This window comes from Camelus bactrianus, chromosome 12 (genome assembly GCF_048773025.1).
Source record: "Camelus bactrianus isolate YW-2024 breed Bactrian camel chromosome 12, ASM4877302v1, whole genome shotgun sequence".
NCBI classification, from domain to species: Eukaryota; Metazoa; Chordata; class Mammalia; order Artiodactyla; family Camelidae; genus Camelus; species Camelus bactrianus.
Genome location: NC_133550.1, coordinates 66,519,378 through 66,529,690, shown reverse-complemented (window position 1 = coordinate 66,529,690; position 10,313 = coordinate 66,519,378).

Sequence of the window (10,313 nt, the reverse complement as noted above, 5' to 3'; positions counted from 1 at the left end):
AGGGAGAGCCGGAGGGAGGGGTGCATCTCTGCAGGCACGCTGGTCATCCGGGCCAGGAGGGGACACACGGGTCCAGGAGAGGAGGCCTGGCCTGGTACAGGGTCACTCTCATCTCAGAGTTCATTCTGCTAGAAGTTTCTCATGTTGGGGCGGGAGAAGCTACGAGAAGAAAAGGAAAGACTGAAAAGTTCAATGTGGCACCAGGTAAGCCTGGCCGCAGGAGGGGGAGGCAGGTGGGCTGCGGGGGGTGGGGCAGTGGGGCCCATGTGAGGGCACAGAGGCCACTCAGACCCGGAGACCAGGAGCAGAGCCCCGGAGGGAGACAGGGTTGTGGTGACCGATGCTCTTCTGGAAGAGGAGGAATGAGGTGGGGGAGGGGCCAGGGCTGGCACAGACCCCCGCCCGCAGTCACAGCCAGCAAGAAGCTAGTGGTAGGGACAAAGAGGAGAGCTTAAAGGACGAGGCTCTGGCGGGGCAGGGCTGCTCCACGTTCCTTCGCAGGTGCACGTCTGATGGCCCCTGTGTGACCCTCCTGTGTCCCTGTCAGCCCATCTGGCTGCAGGAATTTCTTCTCTCGGCCCTGCTGACCCTCCTTTTCTGAGGCAGCATCGCCACCCAGCCCGTCATCACCCTGTGAGGTGGCATCACCATCCTCTTACTGCAGGCCAGAGAGCCGGGTCCCTTGTCTGTGGTCACGTCGGGCAAGCGGGTCTGGAGGCCGAGCCTGCCCGATTCAAGGCCAGGACCCTTCCCACCACTCAGCACTTCCGCCAGCACCAGTGGAACCTGCCACCTGCTAAAGGAACGCTGTCACGGTAGACCGCCATCACCCACCAGCGGACCGGTACCACCCACCAATGAAGCGTTCATGGAACCCTGTCACAGTGGAACTAGCACGAAGAGGGAAGGAGGCTGTTTTGGACTGGTTGGCCTTGGAGCTCCTGTAGGACTTTCAAACAGACATGAAGTTGGCAGTGGGATGCCTGGTGACTGGGAGGATGTTGGCACGTGGCTGACAACAGAAGCCGTGGTTAGACGTAGGCTCCCAAGGAGAGTTTCAGGGTCAGGAGAGAAAGGGGTCCAGGTCCAGGGGAGCTCCATGGTTTAGGAGCCTGAGAAAGAGCAAGGAGTGTGTCAGGGAGGGCGTGGTTCCCTGGGGTCCCAAGCTGCTGAGAGCCCAGGCCTGGAGGCTGGCCAGCCGAAGGGGCCCAGCCTGGAGACTCCATTAGAGGAAGTCAGGGGTGGGGGGGTGGGGTGGGGAGGAGGCGAAAGGCCAGGTACTGATGGAGGTGAATGGAGCGAACGAAAGTACAATGGACCCGAGAGAACTGTCTGGCTAATGACTTTTGCAAAACCCACCGGCAAGGGCAGACCAGGTTGGGCCTGACGTGTGCACGTGCTGATCTTTAACCTGACCGCGCTCACTGTGAGTCACCAGGTCTGTTAGAGCCCCGATTCGGGGGGTCAAAAACCCAAATCATCCTCCCCAGACCTCCTTTATTGTGATCTGCCCACGGGGGAGGCCCTGATCAAGGAGCAAAGCGCCTGGAGGGGCCGCCCCCACCAGTGGGGAGGGCGCACACGGAACACACGGGGAGAGGGCACAGCTCACGTGGGAGAGCGCATGCTTAGCATTGCACGAGGGCCTCGGTTCAATCCCCGGTACCTCCTCCAAATAGAAACAAATAAATAAACCTAATTACCTCCCCCTCATAAAAAACAAACAAACCAAACGTAACACCGAACCCCAACAAGGCCACTTGCCCCCAGATTCGGGAAGGCTGTGTTTGAATCTAGGCTGCTATTTCCCAACTATTTGACTTTGCGTCAGTCTCTTGCCCTCTGGGCCTCAGTTTTCCCATCTACAGTCCCGCCCAGCCTGCCTCTCGGATGGCTCTGAGGACGTGATGTCTGGAGGCGCGCAGAGGAAGTGCCTCGGATACGGCGCTGTGTTTGTCCAGTTGCATTGCCCTCTGGGGGGTGCACCGGGCTCCCGCAGCGTGGGTGTCTTGCCCTTGCGGGGGGTGGATGAGACACCTAGGTCTGCCAGAACAAATGACCGCATGCTGCGGGGTGGGAGGGGGCCTTAAAGCGACAGAAATGTATCCTCTTGCAGATCTGGCGGCTAAAAGCCCCAAACCAAAGTGTCAGCAGGGCCCCGCTTCCCCCGAAGGCTCTAGAGAGAAGTCCTCCGGCGCCTCTTCCGGCTTCTGATGGCTGTTGCAGCCTTGGTGCTCCTTGGCTTGTGGCTGCATCCCTCTGGTCTCTGCCTCCATTGTCACATAGCCACTCTGTGTGTGTCTGTGTCCGAATTTCTTCTCCAAAGGACACCAGTCAATGGATGATGGCCCAGCCTCATCCAGGATGACCTCATCTTAACACGATTCCCTCTGCAGAGACGCAATTTCCAAATAAGGTCACAGTCACAGGTTTCTGGGTGGACATGAATTTCAGAGGGACACTAGTCAGCCCAGTACAGGGGTTAAGCCCCCCAGGCAGGGAACTGGGTTTCTCCTTCTACAGGGCTGGCACATAGGAGGCTTGGAAACAAGACTTGCTGATGACTGACCCATAGAGGGTCCAGAGGGTAGAGCGCGGCGGACGGGGTAAGTTCCATCAAATCTCAGGGTCGGGGCAGAAGGGAGAGGTGTCAAGGGAAAAAGGATCTAATGGGCCCAGTCAAAATCAGGTCTTGGGGGGAGAAATTGTGTCCCCAGTGTCACAGAGAACCTTGTTGAGGACCCCAAGCCAGGAAGAACTGTTCAGCGGGTCAGGACGGGTGTACACTTTATTTCCCGCAGGCGATGCTGTCCCCTCCGGCCAGAGTTCTGTGTGGCCAGAGCCTTTTGCAGACCATATGGGGTGGGACCCCCAGATGCCATGGGACAAGCAGAGCCATCACTTCACCTAGGTGGGCAGGACCACACCTGGCCACGGCCAGCTCATCATCAGAGACACAGAAGGCCTGGAGCATCAATCACCTCCTTGGTCCTGGGAACAGCCTGGTGGGTGACATTTCTTCTCTTTTCTTTTTCATTCAAAAGTAGTTACTGTGTGTCCACACTAGGTCAGCGCAGCATGTCCCTTGACTGCTCCCAAACTCCATTTCCCTGTCATTAGCCAGGCAGTGAGAGAAATAAGGGGTTGAGGAGGGGGCAGCCAGTGGTTAGGGGTGAGCAGGTGGGTTTGGGGGAGCAGCTTGGGTTGGGAAAGTGAGGCAGGTGTGGCCGTGGCCAAGGGGAGGGGTGATGTACTTCCCTGGTGGTGGCCAAGACCCCCCCCCCCGACTTTACAGTTCGGAGCATAGTGGAGTGTTTCTGAAGTCACCCAGCAGGGAGGGTGCAGGAATAGGAAGGGAGCACCCAAGCTCGGGGTCAGCCCCTTTTGTCCCCAGCCACATCCCACGGTGGGAAGTACGTGTGGCCTTGAGTTGGCAGAAGTTGGACATGGTTCCACCCTGCACCTCTTACCTGCAGGGACCTTGGCCAATGCCTTCTCCTCTTGAACCTCAGTCTTCTCACCTGGAGGGAGGGTCGTAGGCCCCTCCAGCTCTGCCCCACGAAGGCCTCCCCACAACAGGCCGGCCTGTGCACTGGCCCACCTGGACAGAGCGTGGGGCCTGGCTGCTTCCTCCGTGAGAAGAAACCAAATGAGAAAGGACAGCAAAGGCCAGATGTAAACGTTTGTTCCCAAGGGAAACGGGTGTCTCTGGCAAACTGGAGCGTTTTCTTCTGCTTTCAAACTGCACCAGGTCAAGGAGACCCAGGATGAGCCGCCAAGCGAGTTTCTGGTGTGACAAGCATCTGTGGCCAATGAGGAAAACAGCATCTAAATATCGCCCGAGATCAAGGCCACTCACTGGAGGGCTGGGAGCGGCAGTCGGTGTGCACCTGCTGAGAACCGTGCTTCCAAGCAGCCTCCGACTCGCTGATGGCTTTGCACCGTGACTGGAGAGGGACGAGGTGTGGTGCAAATGTTTGGTGTCCTTTGCGGAAATTTGCAGGACATGGACAGAACTGACTTTCCTTCTATGGGCCAAGCAGAAGAAACACTGGGTTGGGAGCCTGACCGAAGAGGCTCCTGCCCCAGTTCCCACAGCATCCTGGGCTGGTGGGAGACTCGGCACCCCCGGTGACACCCCACCAGGAGTGGGTAAGCCAAGTCCTTACAAATGCAGTGAACGCAGATGCCTGGCCCACTGCTGCCCTAAGCTGGCCTGACTCTGGCTCACCGCTCGCCTTCCCCCCTTACTGGGCATCAGGAAGTGACTTCAGTGTCTACCCCAGACCCGTGGCAGCTGTGGGGTTGAGCAGCCCATCCCTCCCCCAGAAGGAGACGGAGCTAATGTTGTGATGGGTCCCCCTTCTGTAGCCGAGCCGCCACCCGTTGGTGCTGGAAGGTTAAGCGGCTCGCCAGGCTCACCCCCTCATCAGGGAAGGCTGGTGTGTGGGCCCAGGTCCATGTGAGTCCAGGGGTCTGGGGCCCGGGGGTCAGACCCCGGCCCCAGCTGCACCGTCAGCTCACTTTAAGGAAGTGCTGTCATTGCAGGGTCTCAGTGCACTTGGGGGATGGGAGTGGCAGGAAAAAAATGACCATTCCAGACTCCCCACTGCACAGAAGCAGCGAGAGCTTCCCGCGAAAATGAAGCCCCAGCTGCCTCTGGACGTCCTGGTTCCCAAAGCCGGTTTCCTTTCAGCCCTGGCTGTAGTCTGCGGGTGGGAGGGGCGGAGTTCTCATCTCCCTTCCAAGGCGGGGGCGGTCAGGGCACAGGGAACCAGTCAGCTAACCGCGTCCAGAGGTCATCCAGCTCCTCCAGTCCCGAGCCTGGGCCCGTGGTTGGGGCCGCGTGGCCCCCGGGGACCTCCCTGCACCGGGTCCTTACCCTCTGCACAGCTGAGCTTCTGAAGGCAGCGATTTCTCTGCAACCCCGGGCTGCCGTCCTGACTCCACCACATGTAAACAAATCTAGCAGCATCACTACAATGTGGGGGAGAAAGGAGAAGCCAGACGTCCCTGGCAGAGGGTCGGTGCGCGCCGCCGCCTTCAAGCACCTGGTGAGACGTAGCGTCCACCCCTTTGCACTTAAAGTCTTTGAATGCGGGGCCCTGCCGCCTGCGTCTCCCACGTGTAGAACCAGGGTTCCCAGCGCGAGTCCGCTGAGGTGCCTCCCCGGGTGCGGTTCTCAGTCCCTCAGGTCACCCTGTCACCTTCTGTGACAGGCAGTCTGAACCACCAGATGCTTTGGCTGTACCCGCCTGAAACATGAAGAGAGCGGGGTTTCCTGTGTGACGTGGCGGCTCTGGGACATCTGCTTTGGTGAGAATTCAGGTCTCAAGGTCTAGAGGCCATGACGTCCAGTCGCAGTTAGCGGGGACTTGGCCGCTCTCCGGGCTGGGCTTCATGTCTGATCCACAGTCCGCTTCCCACCTCATCCATTTAGAATCAGACTTTGGGGAAAATCACACTTAACTCGCGTCTTGGTGGGTTTTTTTTTCTTCTTGTAAAATAGAAATAATCCTTCCCCTCTCTGCTCACGGGACCTTTTGTGAATGAAAGGAGAAGGGCGTTGAAGTACTTCTTAAAGCCCAAAAGTGCTGCCGAGGGTGGGGCTTCACCAGACTCGCTGGCCTTGGTCCAGGCGTCCCTGCCCTGTCCATCGGCCCATCGGCCCATCGGTCGTGGTTGAGAAGACCCGGAAGAGCTGGCTCCACTTTGCACCCTCTGGCCGGGATCCGTGTGCGGCCCTCCCACCCCAGCTTCCTCCAGGACTTCCTCATGACATGCCTGTGCCCGGTGGCCTGGCGACACGTCACGCCCTTTATAAACTCGTCCGCACTGGCGGTTTAACTTGGATATGTGTAAATGGCCTGACTTCTACATCATGGTCCCTCTCTCTCTGGATGTATGTTGTCACACATCCAATACCATACAGAGAACGTCAAGCAGAGGAAAAGACTTTAAATCACTTAAGAACTACCAAATTCTCACTTCTTTCAATGAACTAAATTTCCTCCCTCTGTGCTAAATGTAGGTCAGACTGTATCTGCTCCTGTTCATCCTGAGCAAAGGGAAACAAACCCTGCGGTAGGCTTCTCTTGCTAAAATTCCATCTTGTACTTTGGGGCTACTCCCCAGATTCTGAGCTCAAATCTCAGAGTCTGGCTCTGTTGGGTGTAGCTGCCCACGAGGCAGGAACCAAGCATCAGAAGACCCCTCCCCCGGAAAAAGGCCTGCCCCATCCCCGGCCTGTCTCGGAGAGGAGGTGGCTGGAAGGGAGTAGCCCCAGCTGCACACGCTCTGCCTGTTGGCCCTGGGCGAGGGGTTCACGCTTTGTGAGCTTCGGGGTGACGGCTGTCCCTGCCTGGCCCACTCGGTGCCACCATCGGGATATGCATGTAAACCCCTTGGTGTGGCGCCCGCACTCGACAGGAGCTCGGTAAAAGGGGTTCCCAGCGTGACACTCGGATTCCGTGGTAACCCCTGAATTCCCACTCTGGGTGTGTGCTGGTTTCCCAGGACTGCCTTGAGCAAATTTGGGAGAAGACTCTTCTCCCAAATGAGATCATATTCACAGGTTCCAGGAGTCACGATGGTTGTACATTTTTGAAGGGCCACCATTCTACCCACTACAGGTACTATGTCCATGTCTCCTCCTATTGGCTGTGTGGTATTAGGTGGCCACCAAAATGGGGGACACAGTCCCCAAGAGCCTTGAGTCTCTAACGCTATAATTTTGAGTCATCCTAGCCCGGCCTCTGGATCCCTGGGATCATTGGCCAATGGCTGTTCCTCTATGCGTCTGTTTCCCCATTTTTTAAATTAAGAAACTTGATGGGGTTGACTGGATGATTCTCAGTTAGAATTTGAGGGTAAGAGTCACTTGGGACACTTTCAAAGTCTAAATGGCTAGGCCCTGCCAGTCAGCTATTCACTGGTTAATTTGATTAATTCTGTGCTGCCCATGCTCATATCACTGAAGGTAGAGCTTTGGGGGAAATGGAGGAGTTTGATGGAAAGAGAAATTGAAATCTCTGGAACGTGGAGACGCTAAAGATGTGAGAACAGTTTAGAGCTGTGGTTTCTCACGTCGCAGGTGTGGGGCATGAAATCAACTTAGTGGTTGAGGATAACATGAAGAACAGAATAGACACTATTAAGCTGCATAGCTGTCTTTCCAATGAAACTCTGACTCCGTTGCATGTATGTACATACATGACTGTGGGTCCTGGATTTCTCTGTGCAGTTTGTTTCTTACTGTGGGTCAAGGTCAAAACAGCATGGAAGCCACTGCTCTGGGGGAACCCTTAAACAGAGGTGGTGGGGTCACAGAACCAGCTTTCTAACCCCTGAAGTCCCTGTTGCCTTGTGGAGACCCACAGCCTCTCTGGCTGTGGCTGGCGTTGCTGACACCCAGCTCCTAAGGGGGCAGTACATGCTCGTGGGGACAGCTGGGAAGGTGAGTAGGACCAGTGCAAGTTGACCAGTTAGGAGTCACTGCCTGGAAACTGTGTTGAGAAGGATTTGCAGACCAAGCTCAGGCTCAGCCAGGAAGAGAGCTGGGATTGATTACTCATGTCTGCCTCAGGAGCAGGGCCAGTGTGGCAGCATATGTTGCTGTCTCAAAGTTGCTCTGTCTGGGGTAAAAAAAGTGGGGTTGGGGCTAAAATCATCCTCCTGCCAATGACTTGAGACATAATCAAAGTTCTCTAAACCATCCTTTCTTTATAAAGTGAGAGAATGGGCAAGATGCGGTCTCCTCTGACTTTGAGAGTTTAATTGGATTAAGAGGGCAGGGTCTGTCTCCATTCAATATTGCCTGGAGTCAGGGTGGTGTGTGTGTTTGTGTGTGTGCGCTCCGGACGGGGGAATGGAGAGGAATCCATGCCCCTCGGGACACGTGAGTAGTTTCCTTTGGCTTGAAAGCGAGAAGGTCTATCCGAGTAGGGGGCTGGGGGACAGGCACAGGTGAGAGAAGGCTGGTGACTCAGCTGCCTCCTCCCTGCCTCTCCTAATAGGGCCCTGCACAGTCAACCCTGGACCGAAGGCAACTGCTTAGTTCACACCCCAAAACCAATTGACAGATCGCCCCAGGAGACCCACGGGGCACAGAAAGTCTGGATGGGGTGTGGGACACAGCTGGATCTGGGGCCTGGAGCCACTTGCTTCTGCAGACTTCGGCTCAGGGCTCCAGGTGACCGAGTGACACAGTTCAGGTCAGTCACCCTTAGTCACCCTGACGAGGGAAAATGAACTGTTTATACCATATCTGCGTCACGTCCTTCTCGCATATGTGTCTACCCCTCAGACTCTATTTATAAGCACCGGGTGCCAGTGCCCCTTGGTGCTGCAAATGTGCCCACACGTAGGACTCCTCCACCCCCTCGTGACCCAGGTGGTCCGTGTGCAGGGCCCTGGGCTGAGTTCCGTGGGACACATGTGGGCAGGATGCCGTGCCTGGCCTCAGGGAGCCCTCTGTGGTGACACAGAGAGACAGACAGACCTGCACCTGGATGCCCGTGGCACAAGGCAGGAAAGGAAACCCAGCTGCGTGGGGCCCACAGGAGGGAAGAGGGGAATTCACGACTCTGGGCAGCTTAGTTCAACAAGCGTGGAAAGTGGGGCCAAGGCTGCTGGGGAGAGCCCGGGGCGCGGCCAGGCAGCAGCACACAGCCCTGGAACCGGACCTGGCGCCGGGGGCCGGAGGGAGGGTGCGGAGGCTGCGTGGAACATCGGGGGTGGGGGGATGTTAGGAGGATTTCCTTGCTCATTTTTTCGAGCTAGAAGAGTGGGCAGGAGCTGGAGCCAGGCTGTCGGGTTTGCAGCCTGGTCCCATGAGCTACTGAGCACTCCTGGCGGAGTCAGCTGACGTCTCTGTGTCTCAGTTTCCTCATCCAAAACTGGGGTGGATTTGCTGGCTAAGGCCGCCATAACAAAATGCCGCAGACAGGGGGCCTAAACCACAGACAGTTATTTTCTCACAGTTCTGGAGGCTGGACGTCCAAGATCAAGGTGCCATCAGCACGGATTTCTGGTGAGGCCGCGCTTCCTGGCTGTGGACAGCCCGCTTCTCAATGTGTCTCACGTGGCCTCTCCCCGTGAGCGTGTGGAGCTGGAGCTGGAGCTGGAGATGATAGGTAGATGGATGGATGGATGGATGGACAGGTGCAAAGGGGTCTCTGGTGTCTCTCCCTCTTCTCGTCAGGGCTCCAGTCCTACTGGATCAGGGTCCCACCCCTGTGACCTCATTTCACCTTAATTCTTATAGACCCCATCTCCAAATACCATCACATTGGGGGTTAGGGTTTCAACACATGATTTTTGGGGGGACAAAAACATTTAGTTCATGACACAGGGGTCACGGTGGTCCGTTGCTCACAGAATTACTGCCGCAATTAAATGCATCGCTTCAGCAAAATACTTTTCTCAACACAGGGACACAGAAGCACTCAACAAATAGCCATCATTACTACTATTGTTACTATTATTATAAAAAACTCCACATCACAGAAACCAACATGAAGTGAGCCATTGACAGCGGCAGCCTTGCAGCAGGTGGGTTGCGGATGGCGGGGCACTTGCAGGGGGCAGCTTGGAGGATGACTGGCTCCTTGCGAGGTGCAGAGGGGCCTACAAGCTGGGCTGTGTCAGAAAACAAGGACACACAGTGATAAATGAAGGAGAGACAGGAGCCAAGACCACGTCCCCTTGGGGGTTACCTTCAGCCATGTGGTTTTGGCCAAATCTCTTGGTCTTTCTGAACCCCCATTTCATACCCCACAACAGAATTATCGAGAGCTAATGTAAAACGTTTAAATTGTTTTTAAAAAAGAGCTAATGTAGTGAAAGAGCTCTGTAGATGGTAAAACATCAGGTAATAAAAAACAGCTTCTTAATCAAATGCAGAAATATATATTTTTTAATCAGGTGTAAACAAGGTATTAGGTAAGGAGGTAGGGGAATATATCAAAATAGGACATTTGCACAGACAGAATTGGAGGTTGGACGAATGAAAGCAGGATATTCTCAAGGGAAGGGCCAGCAGTGTCCACCTGGCTGCACCTGAGAACCAGCACAAACCCCAGGGCCCGGGGCAGCCCCCAGGGACTCGCTCTAACTGATCCGGAGGCGGCCCGAGCATCCTGCCCACTCCCTCCCGCCACATCCTGGACTCCGCCACCTCCTGCCCCAGACAAGTGTCCTCCTCTCTTCCTAGACCAGGTGGCCGTCTGTCTGGGCTCCTTGCTTCCACTCCGCCCTCCACAGCCCGTGCTCCTCCCACAGCCTGAGCATAGCACCCCCCGCTCCGCCTTCCC